Raw genomic sequence first — 20,671 nt, 5'->3', positions numbered from 1 at the left:
GTTGTTTTAGAGAGTGCTCTTGAACCTTTTAGCTAGAGAATTGGCTTGGTATTTTTATGAGTTTTAAGACTAGATTTTAATTGGGTTTTGTTGCTGGGAAGAAGTTAGAACTATAGTGGGTGTTGAATTATGGTTTTGGGGTGAAATTGGGATAGTTTTGGTTAAATTTGGCTGTTGAATATTGAAGAAAATGCAGGTTTGTGGGGCCAAGTCGCGACTCTATTCTTGAGGGGTCGCGACTCAGCTGAACCCAAAGCCCAGGGAGGTCTCTGTCTGGCAGGCGCGCTGCGACCCTCTAGAGCAAGTCGCGGCCCGCGTCCCTTTAACAGAGGGGCAGGCTCTCAGGTAGAAGGGGCGCACCACAGCCCTCATTGTCAGGTCGTGACCCGCTTGGGCATTTTTGGCCATGGGCAGTTTTTAAAAATAGGAACCTTTTCCATAGGGCTAGGGATCGACTCCACCACCCGGTTTAGTGGAACTCGAGACCCCGGAAGCTAGGACTCAGTCCAGAAGCCTTTTTTTGCTCGTTATTGATGGAATCCTACATTATGGTTGTGACTAGGTTATCGCAAGGGGCTCAGAACTAGGATCGTGCTCGATGGTCATCCTTATTTTATGCTATACTCAGACCTGAGGTAAGAAAACTGGACCCAATATGTGTTATATAAAATTAGAACTTGGCCCGACTGTTATTAATAATTATGATTAGGGCTTGGGCCCATGAGAACGTTTATGTTTAAGGTATTGTTTCACAAGCTGGGTGATCCTATTTGAGTATTCTATACCTATTTAAATTTTTCATGATTGTTGTATGAATTCTGTGATTAGAGCCTAAGGCCCCATTAAATAAATATGATTAATATCGTGAGTATGGTTATTAGATAGTACTATGTGGTGAACATACGTGCATGCTTGTTTCGTTTGGATATGCCTATTCATATTTGCTTTTGTATGAAAGCTTAAATACCTGGATCAGGGCTTGACTTATTAGTCAAGGACGACAAAAGCATGTTGTGCGCTGGTCGAAAGGCTTACACTTAAATAGCAACATACTATTACGTTGGTCGACTCTATGGTCGTTGAAAAGCCTAAGGTGTTGGGCTTGCTCTATGGCTAGTTATTCAGAGCTATGGGCGAGGGCCCCAGGTGACTCAATGGTCACATAGCTAAGGCATAGGCCCTGGGTTGGTTATAAGTCCAACTGTTTAGGGCAGGGGCCCCAAGTTTGTTCAATGACCACTTGTTTGTAACTAATTGATTGTATCTATAAGTTATTATTGATGTACATGCTAGATGGATACCTGGAAGTTTATATTTTCTATTTATGCACATGTTGAGTTTTCTTGCTGAGCCTTGGCTCACGGGTGCTTTGTGGTGCAGGTTAGGGGAAGAGAAAGCTTGACCAACCATGAGTTGGAGAGCTTCGGTGGCGGTGTGTACATATGCAACTGCTCGACCACCACGGTCAAGGATATCTTAGAGGAACTAGGGTTGTAGCCCTATTTTTCCCGCTTAGGTCGGCAGAATGTAACTTTTGATGTATACACACCCTTTTTAAACGTTTAGTTTTTTTTTGGATCCCATGAATGTATGAATCTTTCAAATAAAATTCAACAGTTCTTTTGACCAAAAATTTTAACCCTAACCCTTGACATTAACCATAGTTACACGTTTTAAACTAAATGACTTGGTTAGCAAGTCTGACATTATTTAAAGTACACAGTGTAACGGTCTTGGATTTGGAGGATGTTACAGGAATAGTGCTCTGAAAATATTTGTATTGGACAATGTTTTTAATTGAATTAAATAAATGGATTGAATTTTTAAGCATATATTTTATGTCCTATATTATTCTTGATAATATTTTGTAAATATCAGAAAATTCTCAAGTTCGTCTATGTGGTCTCAATCTCATAATGGTATGGGAGGATCATGATTGAGATATCAAACTTAAAATATTTCGCAGTAAAATAAAGTTATAGAATCTTTATATTAAATACTTCTAGTACGGTACACTAGTATTATTAATGCATGTGTCCTTGATGCGTGTGACTAGTGCAGTAGGATACTTTAGTATAGATACTTTATATATTGAGAATATGTAGAACTAGACCAGATCTGTTAATTAATACTTAATTAAATATTGTTTCATGGTATGAAATAATACCATATATCAATAATCATATACAAGCTGATCTTAATCCTGATGTTGCTATGAACTTCTATATATGTCATTTGATCCTTCGATTCATGTGTTAGGGTTTGTCAAAATGATCAGGCTAAAAACTATTTTTTTGGGGATTCAATGATATATGTGGCTGGGGATATAGTAAACAGATATGGAATCTATACCTTCTAATAGATTGAACAATGGTTCTCTATTGGGTTGAATTTTGGAACTGAAAGCCTATTGACGTCAAATTCATAAACATGTTATGAATTAACCTTCACTAGTAAAGTTAATGGCACTCTAGGAAACAAGAAACAATTAAAAGGGTAAAACGGAAATTTTATGCCTGCTTAATTATGAACCATTAATAGATGATTAATTTGTATGTAATGATTATATAAATGAACACTTTATGGTTACAATAAATTACCCAGCAAATATATGTCTATAATTGCAAGAGTGCAATCTCATATTTCCACTGGAAGATTATTGGATTAAAGAGATTTGATCAATAATATTAATTTATTGGAGCTTGGAATTGTAGGTCCATAGGTCCCCAAGGCGACTCTATCAACACTATTGAATGGAAGAGTTGATACAAGGATGAAAATTAAAAAAGGCTATTTGAGAGAAAATTTGTTCTTTGGGACAAATGTACAATTATATGATAATTTAGGTTGAATAATTAATGAAGAATTAATTAGTGTAATTTCGAATAAATTAATTTTGAAAATTAATTTAATTAATTTATACACTAAATTTCAAAATATATAAATAAATAAATAAAAGGAATTGGTTTTTAAAATCAGTTATTTTATTTAGTGAGAGTAAATAAATATGGTAAGACAAGATAGTTTTGAATTATTATTTTTATTAAATAAATAATAATGTGATAATAATGAATTCAAATTTGAATTTTGGTTGTCATCTTTTTTTCCTTAAAAGGATGATATCTTAGTGTTGACGCGGTTCTTCGCCAACAGGTAATTAATAGAATAAGCGAATGGGATTAGTGCTAAATAACGAACCGTAAAAGATGAATGATCTTAAAATAAAATGGTGATACCAATACTTTTTTAGGTGGTTCAAAGGTTAAAATCCTTCTACTCCACCAGCGAATATTATTGCTATATTTCTGGTATTCTCTACAGGGTATTTCTTTACACAATAGAATCCAACCCTTTTGTAACTCCCAGGGTCTCCATATTTATAGGAGAAGGCACCTGGGGGTTGGCAAAGGGGGGCCATCACGTGACCTTCTTACCCATCATGTCACTTCTGGGACATTCATGATTAATTCCTAAAACCTGACAAATGAAGTGTGGTCTAATCAATAGGTAAGGGGGATAATGGGCCGCACGGCCCAACCCAGTCATGGGTGCCTGAACACGCACGTTTATGTTGTGTGTCCGAGAATTCAGGGATATATCAGACACGTGATGTCTGATATATGCATGTTTACATTGCGTGGTTGACTTTATAAAGTGTCACAGCTTCCAACTCAAGCTCGCACCTTGAGCTGGATGTCTTCTTATCCCGCGGTGTCTATACTTTTGACCCGACTCCTCAGTACCCTTAGTAAGACTTTGGTTACCTCGAGCTAAAGAGGTGGGAGCTGGCGACAGCATCTCCGGGTACGTGGCATCCACGTGGCTGATATAATTATGCCATACCTCAGCTCGCCAATAGCCAATGGAGAATTAGGGCGTACATTTTCCCCCTAAGCCCCTGCTCGTGGCACATGACGTCATCCGAGGCCACAGTGGGGGCTTTTAGGCTTCCTTGTGGACTCTTCACATTCCGCTCATTACGCAGGTGTCGAGTACGTGGAGCATCGTGGTTGGTGACGGTACGTCTTTCGAGAACCGCATTAAATGGCCTAGCCTATACTCGGCTGTCGTTTCGCCTTTCGAGTAGAGATCCCCGTATCCTACATCAAGGCAATCCAACAGCCCTCCTCACTTGGCCTCTTACGTATATAAAAGGGGTGGCCACCTTATGCATGGGCCACCCATTCATTTGGAAATTTTCTTATTTTCTCCTTTCTTCTCAGTCTCAAAAAACCCTCCCTTTCTTCCGGTTACTGTTCCCAGCGTTCCAGAAGCTCAGGCGCGAGAGCTCCCTTGAGGCTTTGGCACCAGCAGTTTCAACAGGACTCCAACCCAGACGACCCTTTCAACCTCCTCACAGTAAAACATTCTGTAAGTTCTCCGCTTATGCATGCTTTAACTTTCCTTTTCACTGTTACGTAGGTAAACTGTTTCTGTAGCCGCATGCAGTATGCTGCTGGTCTTTGTGGGTATGATAGGCGTAGGTTTTTATTCCAGGACATCGACCGTAGAAAAAACCATTTAGGAGTACGACTCAAAGGGTACACTTTCTGGGGAAATTTTCTGGGTAGAAATTGTGTATGCCTATTTGAAATAACCAGCTTTTAGGGTGCAAAAACCGAGTAGTTTAGGGGGCACGCTTCGCAGGCGGTTTTGCACTGTTTGCCTACTGAAACTTTCCTTCCAAGGCAAACTTTTTTATTCTGACCCTCCTGACACACGGATTCCGTGTAATCGGGGATCCGTTGGAAGCACAGGCGCATGTTCATAGAACCACGTGGTCTCACTCTCCAAGGGTTGAGATTACCTCAGCTCGTATAAAGGAAACACTTTGCGTCAGATTCTTTCCTATGCTTAGGTCGCCTTTTCTAAGTTTTCTTCTTTTGTTCGTTAGGCGACCAGATGGGACCAAAGAAGAACACCCCTAAGAAGACTGCTGGCAGCTCATCTTCTCAGCAAGCCAAAGGAAATGAGGTGGTCACGGACTCTCCAATCCCCGTTTTCGGTCCAGCCATGGAGCAGGAGCTCGAGGTGGGGCCCGACGCCTTCTTCAAGGCCAAGAGGATCATCTCGAAGATCACCAACCAGGGGAAAGTGAATAAAATATTCCTTTCTCACAATATTGAGATTGGGAGGGGTGCCCTAAATGCCCGACCTCCCCTAAAAGGCGAGCGGAGCTGCACGCCGCTCGATGAGGAATACGCGGCCTGGAGTGACGAGCACTTCAAGGCTGGGGCCTTCCTTCTGCTAGACCAGTACTTCGCAGATTTTCTTAATTACATGAAGCTAGCTCCTTTCCAGCTCCCCCCTAACTCATATCGTTTGTTAGCAGGGTTGAGATACTTATTCCTAAAGCAGGAATGGGAGGTCCCCACGCCGGCGGACATCCTTTACTTTTTCTGCCTCAAGGCCAGCCCGGAGCAGAGGGGGCGAGGCGACGGGTTCTACTATCTGACCCATTTTCCAAACACGGCTGCAGTCATCGAGCTGCCCAGCCACCCCAACGACTTTAAAGACCAGTTCTTCATGTCCAAGGGGTTTCGCAATTGCGAACATCACTATTTCAACCGCCCTCGTAAGTATCCTTTTCTCTTAGCTCGTAAGTTGATTATTGATTAGCTTCCTTTATTAGTTCCTGACTTAGAAACAATTGAGCAGCCATTTTCGCGAAGACGACCAAGTCTGTGATCCTCGGGGGTCAATACGAGACATTGGCAGGGCTACCCCCCAGCGAAAAGGACTATCATTAGCTCGTGTCAGACGAGATGATACTGGCGTGCAAGATAATCTCCCCAGGCTAGACTTTGGCCTTGAGGAGACCGCAGGGCCTCCATCCATCCCGTGAGATGGCACGCATCCTCGAGGAGGAGGCCGCGGGAGAAGAAGAGGATGAGGAGGACGAGGTGCCCCTCGTGCGGCGGAAGCGGGCGCTGGAGGTCGCCCAAGAAACGGACCTGGAGAGGGCCCGGTCCGGAGCAGCAGCCGGTCCCTTCGGGCAAGGTAATCCTTATATGTTTAGGGACTTAGATAGGGCCACTGCCGACCTTCGGTTAGCTAGGTTCAATCCCAACCAGCCTGTTCATTGCCATCGAAGTGACCCAGACCGCGGCGTAACCTTGCTCCAATGTGTTGACCAGCTCGTGCTGGGACATGACATGAGCCGCCCTAGGGGTACTTTAGTCATAGATAATACCCTAGCTTTTAGGTCGGTCTTTTTTGAGGAGTACGAGACCAACCTTCGGTCGTGGCCCTCCCTTCGAGAGGGTATAGTAGCTCCGGGCCATAGGCAGTATGTAGAAGAGTCTAGTCCCGAGCCAGATTCGGACCCAGAGCCTTTTCCAACCCACGAAGTCATTATCTTAGATTCCCCCGCTGCAGCTCCGGGGCCAGTGGTCGTGACCATAGATTCCTCCTCTAGCTCGGAGGGTAGGATCCCTTTCAATATATACTTGAGATCTGTTTTCCCTATTACTTTTGTTGTCTTGCATAAATATTTTTACTTGTATATTAATACTTTGCCTTTGCTTTATCAGAGGAGATGTCTTAGCCCGAGAGCAACGATCTGCGAGCTATGTTCCCTGGGGGGAACCCTTCCTCTGGGGCCTCCGGGCCCATGGTGAAAAAGCTCCGGCTGGCAAAGAAGGCCATCGGGAGTACCTCCAAGTCCCCGGCGAAGGGGAAAAACCAGGCTCCGGCAACTCAGGAGAAAGTGCATCCAGCCCCTCCTACAATGAAGATGCCTCCGCCTCCCCCGCGAGCTCCCGCCCCTGTTTGAGAAACGGAGGTGCCCCCTGGGACCTTGTCAACCACAACCCCCGAGGTGCACGTCCCGGTGAACCCCCGGGCTCTGGAGAAGATCCTCGACGTCTTTCGGGGGATGGTCTATGAGACGGCGAGCTACACCGTGGACCATTACTACAATGCCGCCGAGAGGGACCTGCGGGCGATCGAGATGAGGAGCCCAGAGAACGTGATGGAGTCTTCGTTGGGGATGGCTCTCACGGTAAGTTGGCATTGGTATTCCTTGCTCGCATGCATCGCATGTTTGTTTTTGTTTTTCTCTAGGGCAGTTGCCTTATTATCTTTTGGTCTTGCAGGGTGCCTTGGCTCTCCACCGAAGCATATCCCACTCTAGGGCTCAGCTCGAGGATATGAGGCCCGAGCACCAGATTGCCGTTGACGCCCTTAAGACTGCCCAAAAGCAGGAGCAGGATGCCCTGGCGACTGTGCAGGCTGAGCTGGATGCATCTCGACCTAAGTTGTAGGAGGCTGAGGCTACCAAGGCCTCCCTAGCCGCTGCGAGGACTGAGCTTGAGGAGGCCAAGGTCGCTCGGGCCGCACTGGATACCACGAAAGCCGAGGCCGAGGAGGCCAAGGCCGCCCTGGCCACGGAGTGGGCAGCTTCCAGCTCCTCCATGGAGGCTATGCTATACCACTGCTGGGTCTTCAACCCAGATCGTGACTTCTCCTTTCTGGGGTCGGACGCATGGGACAACTTCCTGGAGAAGTTTAAAGCTCGCCTTCAGCAAGAGGCGCCCTCTGAGACCGGGGAGACTTCCGTAGCTGCCGAGCAGGAGGGCGAGGTGGTGACCTCATCGGAGCAGCCTGTCGGGGCCTAGGACTTCTTTTCTTTTTACCATTCGAACTTTTTTTTTTTGTAACTTTGTTTGAGGTTTTTCTAACCTCGAGATAATTGGCTTTATCAATTTTTTGCTTTTAATTGATTTACCTCCTTTTGCCTCTATGCATTTTGGAAATAGTCTTAGTTTTTTGTTGGTGCTGTGATTGACATTTTATGATTTTCTAGGAAAAACATGCTAATCAATTTTGAACCAACTTCTAAGATAAGTCCTGGTTGTATCCTGGACATTAAATTAAAAACTTAGTTCACGTTAATTTTTTATTAATATCTCGTGCTTTTTAAGAAAAACAACGATCAATCAATTTGAATTAACTTCTAAGTTGTAGGACCTGGTTATACCAAGGACGTTAATTTGTAAACTTAGTCTGTGTTAATTCTTGATTAATATCTTGTGCTTTTTAAGAAAAACACCGATCAATCAATTTGACTTAACTTCTAAGTTTTAGGACCTGGTTACATCCAAGACGTTAATTTGAAAACTTAGTTGGCGTTAATTTTTATCAATATCTCGTGCTTTTTAAGAAAAACAACGATCAATCAATTTGAATTAACTTCTAAGTTTTTTAGGACGACCTGGTTATATCCAGGATACGACTTAGTTCACGTTAATCCATTATCAATATCTCGTGCTTTTTAAGAAAAACAACGATCAGTCAATTTGAATTAACTTCTAAGTCTATAGGATGACCTGGTTATATCCAGGATACGACTTAGTTTGCGTTAATCCTTTATCAATTTCTCGTGCTTTTTAAGAAAAACAACGATCAATCAATTTGAATTAACTTCTAAATCTTTAGGGCGACCTGGTTGTATCCAGGCACCATATGCCCCCCAAGTAATTAGGAAAGGGTCTTTCGTGGTTACTTGAGATTACATTTACAAATGTACACAATAATGAAAAAAGATTTAATTCTCATTGCTTAATAAACAAAAAATGGCCTTTCTGAGTAAACCTTACAAAGGTATCATTGATAATATTTCTTCAAATGGATGGCGTTCCAAGTTCGTGGGACTACTTCCCCATTAAGTTGAGCTAACTTGTAGGTTCCTTCCTTTATGACCTCGATTACTTGGTACGGCCCTTCCCAGTTCAGTCCCAATACTCCATTTTTGGGATCTTTACTGGCTAAACCGACTCTCATGAGGACCAGATCACCAATGCTAAAGGCACGCTTTTTGACCATTGAGTTGAAATAACGAGTGATTTTTTGTTGATAATGCGCGAGCTGGAGCTGCGAATCTTCTCGTCTTTCCTCAATCAGGTCGAGGGACGCACAAAGCAGTTCGTGATTGCGTTCCTGGTCATACGCCTGGACTCTATGCAAAGATACCTTTATCTCGACAGGAAGGACTGCCTCACTCCCAAAAGCTAGGGAGAAAGGAGTATGACCCGTAGGAGTTCGATGAGAGGTCCGGTATGCCCACTGTACTTGGGGGAGATGTTCTGGCCAGACTCCCTTGGCTTCATCCAGTCTCTTCTTAAGGCTCGCCTTTAGTGTCTTATTGACGGCCTCGACCTGCCCATTTTCCTGGGGGTAGGCCACGGAGGAGAAGCTTTTCACAATGTCGTACGTTTCACAAATTCGATGAAGAGGTCGCTGTCGAACTGCGTCCCATTGTCTGATACGATTTTCTTTGGCAGCCCGAACTGGCAGATAATGCTTTTGACCACGAAGTCGAGGACTCCCTTGGAAGTGATTGTTGCCAAGGGTTCTGCCTCAACCCATTTGGTGAAGTAGTCAATAGCCACCACCGCGTAATGGACCCCTCCCTTTCTAGTAGGGAGGGCGCCAACCAGGTCGATTCCCCAGACTGCGAATGGCCACGGGGAAGAGATCATCCTCAGCTCGACTGGGGGAGCTCGGCCAACTGTGGCGAATCACTGGCACTTGTTACATTTCTTGACGAAGAGATCGAGTCCTTTGACAGAGTGGGCCAGTAATATCCTTGCCTTAAGATTTTTAGGGCCAAACTTTGCCCCCCAGTGTGATCTCCGCAAAAACCCTCATGCACCTCTTGCAAAATGGTCTTGGCTTCACCTGGTAGAACACATCGCAGGAGAGGCAGGGAGTGCCCACGCCGGTACAATAGACCATCTACCACCGTATACCTTGGAGCCTGGTAAAGTACCCGCCTTGCGTCATTACGCTCTTCAGGTTACTTTCCTTCGGTGAGATATTCGAGGATGGGGGTCATCCAGGTCGGTCTGGCGTTGATCATTTTGATCTTCGCCCCGACTTCTTCTATGATTGGTTTCTCCAAGAATTCAACCGGTACTAACCCCAAAGTCTCCATCTCCCCGGAGGTAGCGAGCTTGGCGAGGGCGTCTGCGTTGGCGTTCTGCTCCCGAGGTATCTGTTCGATTGAGCCCTGTTCAAATGAAAACAACTCGACTTTTACCAGGCTAGTTCGCGGATAAAGCCGCACTTTTTGAGCCGGGCTACTTCTTCTTCTAGGGCTTCAGCTCGAGTTGTTCCCAAGCGCCTTTGTTTGTGGGACTTCGCAGTCACGCTCTTATCCAAATGGAGGGTGTGCATGATGACGCTTGGACTGATCCCCACCATGTCCTCATGCGACCATGCGAACACATCCAGGTTCTCCTGCAGGAATTTGATAAGGTCCACCTTCCTCTTGCCACAGAAGTTTTTCCCGAGCTTAACCATCCGTGAGGGATCCTGTGGATCAATTTTTACCTCCTCGAGCTCTTCGATAGCTTGGAGTTCGGAATTATCCTTGCCTACTCTTGGGTCTATATCATCACTTAGGATGATATTTTCCCCTTCGGTGCTTTGAGGTTTCTCAATCTCAGGATTAGGCAAAGGTTCCTGAGGTTCCTCATTTCCATCCCGGACGGTCATCGTTAACTACCTGGGTTTTAATTTTCCCTTCATGGAAATGCTGTAGCATTCCCTGGCAGCGAGTTGATCGCCACGGACCATGCATATCCCCGTAGAAGAGGGGAATTTCTGCGCGAGGTGGCGGATGGAGGTAACGGTTCTAAAGCTATAAGTGTAGGTCAACCTAAAATGGCATTGTACGCGGCGGGACAGTTGATGACCACGAACTCGAGGAGTTTTGAGACTGTCCGAGGTCCCTCTCCCAAGGTGACCACGAGCTCGATCGTTCCTATTGCCGCCGATCCTACTCCAGAGAATCCATAAAGCATCATGGAGGTCGCCTTCAGCTCGGTGACAGATAAACTCATCTTCTCCAGCATGGATCGGAATAGAAGGTTTACCGAGCTCCCATTATCGACCAACACTCTCCTAACCCTCTGATTAGCGAGCTGCACTGCTACGACCAGAGGGTCGTTATGAGGGAACTGGACGTGGCTAGCATCTTCTTTTGTAAAAATGATTGGTTGCCTTTCCAATCGTTGCTACTTTGGCAGATACCGCTCGGGGACAAACTCCACTCCATTATGAGCCTTAAGTTCATTGACGCACCTCTTTTGGGCACCTCTGCTCGTGCCAGCCAAATGAGGACCCCCAGATATTGTGGAGATCTCTACTCCTATCACTGGAGGGGGGATGTCCTGATCTATCAAAGACCCGGGCTGACTGACCAGGACTTCTGGAGCTGGACGGCTTGCGAGAACCCTGTTCCACGCATACTGAGCCAAGGTTCTGGCTCGGATGAGATTCTCGATGTCATCCTTCAGGTGTCTACAGTCATCGATATTGTGGCCAACATCTTTGTGGAACCGACAAAACTTGGAAGGGTCTCGTTTTCCCTTCGGGTGCTTTAACGGCTCCGGCTTCTTCCAGGGAATGCGAGCACAGTTTGCTAGGAAGATGTTCTCCCTAGAGTGGGTGAGCTCCGTATAAGTCGCGTAGACCGGCTTAAATTTTTCTACGGACTTGTTCTTCTTTGGGCCGTGCTGGTTGCCCTCGCTGCTCCCCTTTCTCTTGCCTCCACCAAACTGGTTATTCAGTGTAATGGTCTGGGTCCCTGTCACGACCTCCATTCCCACTCCAGTGGCCTGCTCAGGGACCTGGCTGGTTCCTGCAGCTGAGGCTTGCGCCCCCTCCAGGTTGATCCACCCCTGGGCCCTATTTAAGAATTCATTTACGGAGCTGACCCCCTTCCTTTGTATCTCGTTCCAGAGTCCCCCTCCGACGAGGATTCTAGTCCTTAAAGCCATGAGCTTAGAGCTGTCATCTGCGTCTCTGGCCCGAGCAGTGATGTTCGCGAATCTTCTCAGGTAAGCCTTTAGAGGCTCGTCGGGTTGTTGCCTTACATTGGCCAGGGTGTCAGCCTTGACGCGGGCAGCCTGGAAAGCTCGGAATGCTCCCTTGAACTCCGTAGAGAAAGTTTTCCACAAGCTGATTGACTGTTTCTTACTTTGTTTGAACCACTGCCTGGCCGGCCCAGTCAAGGTGGAGGGAAATATTAAACACCTTAGCTTGGGGCCAATGTTGTGGGCCATCATTAGGGTATTGAACATACCCAGGTGATCTGACAAATCTTCGTCTCCGTTGAATTTGGACAAGTGCGGCATACGGAAACCGGGTGGATATGCCGTTGCTGCTATGCTGGGGGCGAAGAGCTCGAGTTTGTCCCCGGAATCATATTCGTCCTTTTCTTTTTTTGATAGGATCTTCCTCATTAGCTCCTCCATCTGAGCCAAGCGCTCAAGGGTTTTGTCCTGATTTCCTTGGTTGTTCCGGGGACGTTCAACAACTCCGGATCCATTGTAAGCATTTGGCGGGTTATTTTACCTCCTATCTTGAGAAAGGTTATATGGGACATTCCCGCTGTCGCGTACCTCGGACAGGTCTTCCCTTGGGCGAGCACGGCTGCCATTTCCCACCAGGTCTCCCCTCTGAGAGTTAAGACGATCTCGGAGGTCGCCCCTCGGGGTGGCTTGAGGACTTTGCGCCGAGCTCAGGCGTTGGCGCAGGTCTCCGCCGGAAAGGTCACTTCGGTGACCTCCAGTCCAATAGCTCTCGTTTGAGAAGCTTGGAGCCCGCCTCGGGGGGTGAGGATCCGAGACTTCTCTGGGCACCCTGCTACGATGGGAAGGCCCTGCAGAAGGTGGATTTCTCCTATTGCTCCCATGAGCTGGAATATCTCGGACTGGCTGAGGAGGAGACAGGTATCTTATCGGTGAAGGAGGATGCCTGACTGAGGATGCAATCTTGGTCCCGTCAGGGCGGATTAGGTTTGGTCGTGGCTGCTCGGCTCTGCCAACTTCCGGGTCTTGCGCTCGGCGGTCTGAGCGAGGTGCAAGATGGCTGATCAGGGCCAGCTGTCGCTGTGAGTCCTCCCCAGATCTCCTTCGAGAATTCCCTCGAGCCCTCCTGGGCGCACTCGAAGGTGGAAGTGAGCTCGGAGTTGAAGTTCGGACCGATCGGCTGTACTGTTACTCGGCCCTAGGTAGTTCTTCAAAGGTGTTCTCTCAGTGGTGCGATGAAAGAGTAGAGTTTGATGTCGGGGGTCTAGGCGAGCTGCTAGGCCTGGACCGATTACCCCGGCAGGACTTATGAGTCTCGCCTTGCCTCTTTCCGATGTTAGCTTCGGTTGTAAGAGGGGGTAGTCGGGCCAACACCTCCTGAATCTGCTGGTTAGCTTTCGCCAGTTGACTCCTCAGTTGTGCATTCTCCATCTCCACCGTCGTGTAAAAGTCTGGGTTCGGATTAGGTGGCCGGGGAGCCGAACTTCTAGTGTCATCTTGGCCTATTGGCTGCTTGCCCGGCCGCTGTTGAACCTCAGGGTTCTGATCATCGGAGATGGCGGCATGGTGGGCCTCCTGCCCATCACGTTGGTCCACCTCATTACCGTGTCTTGAGAAAGTTACCACCATGGTTGGGTATTTGCGATAGCACCAATCTAACAAGCTCTCAATGAAAGCACCAAACTGTTGATGCGGTTCTTCGCCAACAAGTAATTAATAGAATAAGCGAATGGAATTAGTGCTAAATAACGAACCGTAACAGATGAATGATCTTAACATAAAATGGCGATACCAATACTTATTTAGGTGGTTCAAAGGTTAAAATCCTTCTACTCCACCAGCCAATATTATTGCTATATTTCTAGTATTCTCTACAGGGTATTTCTTTACACAATAGAATCCAACCCTTTGCAACACCCAGGGTCTCCATATTTATAGGAGAAGGCACCTAGGGGTTGGCAAAGGGGCGCCATCACGTGACCTTATTACCCATCATGTCACTTCTGGGACATTCATGATTAATTCCTAAAACCTGACAAATGAAGTGTGGTTTAATCAATAGGTAAAGGGGATAATGGGCTGCACGGCCCAATCCAGTCGTGGGTGCCTGAACACGCACGTTTATGCTGCGTGTCTGAGAATTCAGGGATATATCAGACACGTGATGTCTGATATATGCACATTTACATTGCGTGGTTGACTTTATAAAGGGTCACAGCTTCCAACTCAAGCTCGCACCTCGAGCTGGATGTCTTCTTAACCCGTGGTGTCTATACTTCTGACCCGACTCCTCAGTACCCTTAGTAAGCCTTTAGTTACCTCGAGCTAAAGAGGTGGGAGCTGGCGACACCATCTCCGGGTACGTGGCATCCACGTGGCTGATATAATTATGCCATACCTCAGCTCGCCAATAGCCCGTGGAGAATTAGGGCGTACACTTAGTTATTTGAATTTCATTTATTTAATTAAATAAAAGTTGAGAAATCAAGTCCCACAAAATAGGGGAGTACCACACGCATGGAGCAATCCTAGGATTGCACCATGCGTGTACCACAAATGACTTTGTCAGTTTTTTTATTTTTGATTTTATTTTTTAATAATTAATAAATCAATTATATAAGAAAAAGTTCAACATTGTCTTAAATGGTTTTCACAATCGTCATCACCATCATCAACAAAATTATTCCTCCTCTAGTTCAGAGGGTACGGATCTTGTTCTGTTACATTTTTCTCTGTACTATTTTGACTAACATGTAACGACCCAAAATTACTAATAAGGCTTAAGGGCCTTGGTTAGTGTGCCAGGAGGGCATAATTGGAGGTTAAGAGAATTAATGGTAAGAAAGCATGAATATGGGTATTGGATAAGTAATGCGGGCCCTGTTTGGATGGTAAGGGTGTTATTGTAATTTTGGCCCGTTAGGGCATAAATGTGAATGTGTGTGATAAATCATTGGGACCACATTATTATGTGGATAGATAGATAAATGTTTATGTGTGTACAGGTGTGTGCATTTGTAACTATCGGCACGAGGCGATCCTAGGGAGCAGGTAGCGGGAAAAGTCACAACGGGGCTTAATAGTTGGCTTTGGATAAGTCAGGGATATTATAGGTATCGCGTAGTTATTTAGACTATCGGGTTATGAAAATAAATATATGGAGATTTATTTGAGGTTAGAAAGTCTAGGTGGGAATATTGGGGAATTTTACTGTTTTGGCCTCGGGGATGGTTCCGGCACCCAGAGCCTTGGGAAATAACTTAGCAGATAAGATAAACTTAAGGAAACCCCTAGGGGAAAATAAACTGACTCTTTTTCAGCTGTATACTCTACTCTCTCTTAAGGAAAAACAAGGTAAAAGGAACACTGAAATCTAAAGGGAAACAAGCTGGGAATTTCTGGAAATTGAGGCTGGATCTATGGGGCTTAGTTCAAGAATCATCCAAGGAATAGAATCAACACTAAGGTAAGCATTGAATCTTCTTTTCTGTGATTATAAATTTTGGGTTTTGGTTTGGTTTTGAGGTAAACATGGTTTTGATGTTTAAAGACAGAATTAAGGAGGAAAGCTTGGGAATTAGCTTGGTTTTGGCTTGGTGAAGTGGTTCAGCAGAAGAGGTAAGTTTCAATTCATGGTTTAGTGGTTTTAATTTGAGTTTGAATGGTTAGTTTGAGTGTTTGAGGTTCTTGAGTTTCAGAAGTTGGAGATGGGGTTCTAGTAGGTTGTTGGGCTATAATTCTGTTGAATTATGCTAAGAGTGTTGGGAATGATTGATAATGAAATAGAGAGCTTTGGGATGATTTTGGGTAAGGTTTAGAGGTTCGAAATGGTGGAAATTATGGGCTCGAAGGGAATGGCCGCGGCTCTATTCTAGAGCGCTGCGGCCTTAGGTTGAAGATAAGCCAGGAGGGCTCGGCCAAGGGGTAGCGCCGCGGCGCCCAAGGCAAGGGTCGCGGCGCGTGTCTTCTTTCAGGGAGGGCCTTGGTTCTGTTTAAGGGCAGAGCCACGGCTAAGCTTTAGGGGTCGCAGCCCTTAGATGCATACTTGAAGGTTCAAGGTTTTAAAGTACGGGGATCGAGCCTAGGGTGCTCGGGATCAATCTCACCACCGTGCTTGGTGGGATTCGACTTCCCGGAAGCTAGTTTTGTACATGAAAACCTATATGTGAATATTAATGGAATCCATTATCTTTGTTATGACTAGGTGATAAACTAGGGCTCGGGAATGGATCGTGCTCGGGGGTCGTCCTCTCTAATTAAAGCACTTGGAATCAAGGTAAGAAAACTGCACCTGTGTATGTGGATAGGATGGGACTAAGTGTTCCCTATAATTGAATGTATTATTATGTGATCATAATAAAACATGTGAATATGTTGGGACTAAGAGTTCCCTATAATCGTATGAATGTCATAAGGTGGTATTATGCCACGGGGACATGTGGTAACGACCTAAGGGTGCCGAAATCCACACTTGTGCATATGGTGCGGCTCGGACACTGGTATCTGAGGACAGCTTATTATTCACTGAGCTTGGTTAAGCTGGCTGGATTCAGTGGGCATGTCACTGGAGTTGGCCTAAGCGAGCCAAAGGCAGTGAGATAAACAGAGGGTTCGGCCTGCAGGCGTTAACCCTAGTTATTGCTTGATATGTGTTTATTGTGGATTATTGTCTGTGACTTAATGAGTATCTGGAGTTGGATTAATGGTTATTGATCAGTGTGTTGCTTTGAATGAATTTTATGGCTTGATGAAACCGAATAGTATTTTGTGGTTATTGGACTATGCTCTGTGAACTGTTAGCTGTTAATGCTGTTATGTTATGATATTATGTTTTCTTGCTGGGCTTCGGCTCACGGGTGCTACATGGCGCAGGTAAGACAAGTTGACCATGGGTTGGAGAGCTCTGGGGGTGAGGTGTACATTGTCAGCTGCTCGGCCATCACGGTCGAGGTTTTGTACAGGAACGGGAACCTAAAACGTATATTTTTCCATTAGAGTGGCTCGGTTATTTACTTGTAATTAAGAATTTTGTATTTACGTTATTTAAACCCTGATTTGGGATCCCATGTATTAAACATCTGTTTTTAATAAAGTTTAATCGTTTATAACCAAAATTTTTTGAAACCTAATCTGCTTGTGTCATTAGAAACACATTTTGAATTAAATGACTTGATTAGCAAGTCTTGCACTTTTCCAAACACACGGTGTAGCGGTCTTGGTTATCCAGGGCGTTACAAACACTTCTCAAACCCAACTCTTGTGCTCGGTCTTTTGCATACGAATACATGAGTATAAAAGAAGTTTTCAAAAATGGACCTGTCGTAAAGAGGCAGAGGACTTTGAAGAAATCCACTCTCGGAGTTGGTGCCGCCACCAGGTCTCCTACGAAAGACAAGGGTGCTAGCTCTGCTCAGAAGAAGCAGTTGCTCCAGGTCTCTGTAGTCACAACCCTAGAAGCTCCTCTACCATCTCTGTGTGACCCTTCGCATGTCCTGTAGATCGTCTAAGCTACGACTCCAACTACCATGATCCCATGTCCTCCCATCGAGGTTGGTAAACATCCAGAACCTCTTCGTGGTTCATTTCAGGAGATCGTGAACCATCTGATGAAGCATGTAGGCCATAGTGACGAGACCCTCGACAACTGTCCTCGACTCTGCATTAGGGATGACTCTAACCGTAAGTCTTATCCATATCCTCCTTCTTCAATTTCATGTTTTCACAAACTGACCCCTCTTTAATCATTGTTGTAGTCTTTCATGGCTCAGATTCGTGGTATTGCTCGGATCCGAGATGAGGTGGACGAGGGCAGGGTCGCCTTGGGGGAGGTGAAGGTAACCTTGGAGGAGGCCAACGCCATGAAGGCCGCTCTGGATGAGGCCAGCAACCCTTTGAAGACCTCCCAGAAGAATGAGCTGATTGAAAAAGCACAAGGTCGAGGTCGAAGATCTTAAGCGAAAGCTTACGGAGGTCGACAATCTCAAGCAGAAGATTGCGAAGGTCAAAGCCAAGGCCAAGGAGGATGCTGCCGAAGTAGAGAGCTCTACAGAAGAAATGTTCAATAAGTTTTGGTCGTACAACAAGGAAGGAGATTCTCGTTCCTGGACGCGGAACTTTGTAAGTTGATAAACGAGTTTTAGGCTCGTTTATGGTCCTAGTTTTTAGGCTATTTTTCATTAGTTAGGATTATTTTAGTTCGGAATTATGCTCGTTTGTTCTTGTTTCAGGGTGATTATTGTTAAGTGATGCAAATATTGGAAAGGAGCGAAAATGGAATGAAATTGAGACGGATTTGTGACTTTTGTTGGTTCTGTTTGTAGCGCTACAGCGCTACCTTGGGAGCGCCGTAGCGCTAGGAAGAAATTTTGAAGAGGCTCGGCACTGACTTTAGCGCTACAGCGCTACAACATCAGCGCTACAGCGCTTGGACGCAGTTTTCAAGAAGTTGGTTCCTGACTTTAGCGCTACAGCGCTACCAAAAGAGCGCTACAGCGCTGGTGCCCAAATTTCCCCCATTTTGGCTCTGAGTTTAGCGCTACAGCGCTACAAGGGTAGCGCTACAGCGCTGGTTTCGCGATTTCTGATATATCTGGTTATTTTTTATGGGCAATTCAGTCTTTTCCAGAGGGAACTTTTAGTAGGGATTTTTGGGAATCATATAGGCGACAGAGACAAGGCAAAAGGGGATAACGACGGCTGGAGTAAGAACACCATATTGGAGGATTCGTCCTTGAGTTTTTCATCTTTTTCTTTTAATTTTCATGTTTGTAATTGATCTATCATATGGCTAGAATGAATATCATAGGCTAAATTTTCTTTTAGGGCTTTTATGTGAATCTTTTGGAAACCCTTGTTATGGTTTAATGCAAAATTGATGTTCTCTTCACCTCTTTCAATTCCTTGCAATCTATGTTAATTGTGCGATTATTGATTGATCACCTCTAATTGCTATTTTATGAATCAAATTGAAATCTGAAAAGTGAAATTTGATATGCTTTGATTGTTTGGATGCAAATTTAATTTAGAACGAAAGTATCTAGATTATTTGCCTATTTTCTGAGTTGCGTGGCTAATGCCTTCTACATGATTCAACTTACCATAGAAATATAGGAAGTTGTCATTTAGATTGAATTTCATAAGTCTTGACCAGATTATGAATTGTTTTTGCAACTTATTCTTGAATAGGGAGAAAGGGATATAGATGCTTGCATTAGGAAATAAGAGGGTGGAAAATAGAGGATCATAATTGTCCTAATTGTATTTTCTCTGTTAATTTGTTTAATTCTTCATTGTGCTTCGTTAGTGTTTTTCTTAGTTTAAAATCTCTGAACATTGTTTAATCAAATAGAATTAAAGGATTAATTGATTGGTAATTGATAAATCAGTCCTTGAGGACGATACTTGGTTTTTACCATTTTATTACGAACTGCGACTGTGTGCACTTGCACAGCAAAAAATTATCGCAACAAGTTTTTGGCGCCGTTGCCGGGGACTGAAAATAATTATCAATATCAGTCTAATTAATTTTTATTCTAATTTGATTTTAATTTATCTTGTTTCTAATCTGTTTAGTTGCTTAATTTGTCTATCTCAGGTGACTTTTGGTATATGCGTGGCAGAAAAGGAAAATACACACTTGTTCCTCTAAATCCTGAGATTGAAAAGTCTTGCAAGCAACTCAGAAAGAACAACAGGGAGGCCCAGAAATCTGTGAAGATGGCACAGAATGAAGGGGATGGCAGGAATGTTCTAATTCCTGGAGTTGTACAAGGGGGTCAGGCTTAGAACAATGCTGAGAGGAGCCTGAGAGAATATGTACTGCCCACTCTGACGGGAGTACAAAATAGTATACGCCCACCAGCTGTAGAGGCCAACAACTTCGAAATCAAGCCTGCTATTCTACAAATGGTGCAGTCCTCTGTGCAATTCAATGGGTTGCCTTCTGAAGATCCTCACACCCATTTGTCCAATTTTCTGGAGTTGTGTGGAACCTTCAGATATAATGGGGTGAGTGATGACGCTATCAAGCTTAGGCTTTTCCCATTTTCTCTGAGGGACAGAGCTAAAAGCTGGCTGAATTCGCTGCAGCCAAATTCTATTGTCACCTGGCAAGATCTAGCTCCGAAATTTTTGTCCAAATTCTTCCCTCCGTCCAAAGCTGCTAAATTGAGGGGAGAGATAAATAACTTTTGCCAGAATGACGGAGAGTCACTGTATGAAGCTTGGGAACGGTTTAAGGAACTCCTGAGAAGATGTCCTCATCATGGCATTGAACAGTGGATGCTAGTACAGAATTTCTACAATGGTTGATGTCCAACAACCAGAACCATTATTGATGCTGCAGCGGGTGGCACTTTTATGAGCAAGAGCGCAACTGGTGCTTATGAGCTGCTAGAGGACATGGCTACAAACAACCATCAGTGGTCTGAGGAAAGATCATTAGGAGTTAGAAAGGTAGCTGGGGTGCATGAGCTGGATGCAATCACTGCTTTAATAGCACAAGTAGCCTCTTTGACAAAGCAGTTGCAACAGAGCAGTGTATCTGCTAATGCGGTTCAGATGGCAGTGAGGTGTGAAATGTGTGGTGGTGCTCATTCTGTCGATCAGTGCCCTATCTGTATGAATAATAACACCTCAGTGGATCATGCTCAAGTTCAAGCGGTGGGAAATTTTCAAAGGCCACTCAATAACCCATTCTCCAATACTTACAATCCTGGGTGGCGAAATCATCCCAATTTTTCGTGGAAGAATAATCAAGGCCAACAACCTTAGTTTCAGGGCCAATTTCAGAATAACATGCCTCAGCCACCTATGCATCAAGCTTTGTCATCACAACAGCCTAGGCCTCAACA

The 20,671-nt window shown here is 44.9% G+C and overlaps 1 non-coding gene across 1 annotated transcript; it reads right to left on the bottom strand.

Moving 5' to 3' along the window:
* Positions 1–19,982: 19,982 nt before the first annotated feature.
* On the bottom strand, positions 19,983–20,089 carry LOC133807737 (small nucleolar RNA R71). Its single transcript, XR_009879634.1, has one exon. It is a non-coding gene; the product is annotated as a small nucleolar RNA R71 (small nucleolar RNA).
* Between the last annotated feature and the right edge of the window lie 582 nt (positions 20,090–20,671).

This window comes from Humulus lupulus, chromosome X (assembly GCF_963169125.1).
Source record: "Humulus lupulus chromosome X, drHumLupu1.1, whole genome shotgun sequence".
NCBI lineage: Eukaryota > Viridiplantae > Streptophyta > Magnoliopsida > Rosales > Cannabaceae > Humulus > Humulus lupulus.
Note: the sequence above shows the minus strand (reverse complement) of the source record. Positions and strands in the feature narration are given on the sequence as shown.